The sequence below is a fragment of the Rhagoletis pomonella genome, unplaced genomic scaffold (assembly GCF_013731165.1).
Source record: "Rhagoletis pomonella isolate Grant_MI unplaced genomic scaffold, Rhpom_1.0 Rhpom_scaffold_05765, whole genome shotgun sequence".
Lineage (NCBI taxonomy): Eukaryota > Metazoa > Arthropoda > Insecta > Diptera > Tephritidae > Rhagoletis > Rhagoletis pomonella.
In genome coordinates, this window is record NW_023464303.1 from 3,070 (window position 1) to 5,742 (window position 2,673).

At 39.2% G+C, this 2,673-nt stretch overlaps 1 pseudogene; it reads left to right on the forward strand.

The window, feature by feature from the left end:
• Positions 1 to 211: 211 nt before the first annotated feature.
• LOC118755269 lies at positions 212 to 1,908 on the forward strand (annotated as a pseudogene).
• Positions 1,909 to 2,673: the final 765 nt, after the last annotated feature.

Genomic DNA, 2,673 nt, shown 5'->3' on the forward strand with positions numbered 1-2,673 from the left:
GATCATTATGTGAAATATTCCAATTTTGTGATATTGCGAATGTGAAAAAAGATGAAACCCGGCTACTACGAAAATTGGTTTTTACTCCAATTGTTAGAGTGGTGCGTACTAAATAATTTCATAAGTCCAAGCCCTGTTTCACAAATAGGACAATTAAGAAAATTCATTCATTTCATTGGAAGAATGGGATGGAAAGTACATTCATACACGAGGGAATTACGCAATCGCAGGTAACAAGGTTGTAGAGGTTGTAAAAATTAGTAAATTTAATTTGTAATTAACACTAATATTTTTCCTTTTCAGACTCCAAGCAGATTCAAGTTTACTTTTTCCTTCATCTCCATTCAAGCCGGTTGTGAGTTCTGAATGTGAATTTGCGCCAAATTCAAATAAAATAGTTCTATATCCTTAAATCGGCAACAATTAAGATATTTTTTTAAATTAACTCTTCAGTTCCTACTCAAACGCAAATAGGATAAAATGAAGCCACAATACAAAGTTGCCGACATCAACCTTGCTGAGTATGGTCGCAAAGCCATCATAATCGCGGAGAATGAAATGCCTGGCCTAATGGCCATTCGTAAGAAGTATGGACCACAAAAGGTTTTAAAGGGTGCACGTATTGCTGGCTGTCTCCATATGACAGTACAAACCGCCGTATTGGTAGAGACACTCGTGGAGCTGGGCGCAGAAGTTCAATGGTCAAGCTGTAATATATATTCAGTACACAAGATCATGCAGCTGCAGCTATCGCGAAGACTGGCGTACCAGTTTATGCCTGGAAGGGTGAGACCGATGAGGAATACTTATGGTGCATTGAGCAGACTCTGGTATTCGCTGATGATAAGCCATTGAATTTGATTCTCGATGACGGGGGCGATTTAACTAACTTGGTGCACGAAAAGTTCCCACAGTACCTTAAAGACATCAAGGGCTTGAGCGAAGAAACCACAACCGGTGTACATAATTCGTACAAAATGATGAAGGAAGGTCGACTAGGTGTTCCTGCCATCAATGTTAACGACTCGGTGACGAAGAGCAAATTCGATAATCTATACGGTTGTCGCGAATCGCTAATTGATGGTATTAAGCGTGCCACAGACGTCATGATCGCTGGAAAAGTATGCTGCGTTGCCGGCTACGGTGATGTCGGCAAAGGTTGCGCACAAGCGTTGCGTGGCTTTGGCGGACGTGTTATTGTCACGGAAATCGATCCCATAATCGCTTTGCAGGCTGCAATGGAAGGCTATGAAGTTACCACAATGGAAGAGGCATGCAAGGAAGCGACTATTTTTGTAACCACCACTGGCTGCAAGGACATCATCACTGGCGCTCACTTCCTACACATGCCCGACGATGCGATCGTTTGCAACATTGGTCATTTCGATTGTGAAATTGATGTAGCTTGGATTAATGCCAATGCCAAGGAGAAGATAAATGTTAAGCCACAAGTGGACCGTTATACACTCTCCAATGGACGTCATATTATTTTGCTCGCCGAAGGACGATTGGTAAATTAGGGTTGCGCGCACGGTCACTCCAGCTTCGTGATGTCCAATTCGTTCAGTAATCAAGTGCTAGCACAAATTGAATTGTGGACTAAAGCTGAAAAGTACAACGTCGATGTGCATATGTTGCCCAAAATACTCGACGAAGAAGTGGCCAGCCTGCATTTGGAGAAATTGGGCGTAAAATTGACAAAATTGTCCGATGACCAATCCAAATATTTGGGTGTGCCGAAGTCTGGTCCATTTAAGCCCGACCATTACAGATACTAAGGAGACAGTGTAGATTTTATCACAAAGGTAAAAATATTATTATTGATATATATTTTTGGTGATACCTATTTGCTTTTGTTGTAATTTTTGATTTAATAAAACTCATGAGAAGAAATAAAGTGGATGAAAACGGTAATGTTATACTATCGTGTGAAGGCATTGAATATCAAAATTAACAAAAATAATATTTTAAGTATGAGATTAAATAAAAATATTTACTCTTAAAAACAGTAAATGCTGCATTTAGACAGTAAAAAAAACATGCATAGTTAATTTAAAACGTCGAAGCCAACGGGAGTATTTAGCTTGTAAGCTTATGGTAGCAACTATTTATTGACGTATAGCACACAAACAGATATTAACCCTAAGTAGTAGGGAAGTAGCAAATTCGGGCTGGGAACATTTTTTGTCAGCAAGAGTTTGTGAGTAGGATTGGGGCCCACGGTTGCCTTTTGTCAACAATAATTTGCATCAACAAGTTCGTTAAATTAAAAAAAAATGTACGATCTTGCTGCGATTTACTAATGAGAGATGTATGTAAATATTTTTTTGTTTTACTTAATTAATTTAACTAATTCCACTGATTTGAAAGGTATTGGTCTGAAAAGCATTGTTCGTAGTCAAAACGCAATCGACGAAATAAAATACGTATAGATTCCGGATTGTTCCTCACTGGAAGTAATTAAAAAAGTTATAATGTTCGAAATGCAGCCGTGGACGCCAATTTAACTGTGGTCAATTACACAGAATCTGTATAATCAAAATGTGGTTTTAAGGGTGTTTATTTAATGGTGTAGGTTCCAGTCCGGCGTGCGGGTCCCCAGTCCAGCTGACGGTTCTCTTCGTATCCTGGTTTTCAGTTACTTCCATCTTCATCCTTGTTGGAAATGTCGTT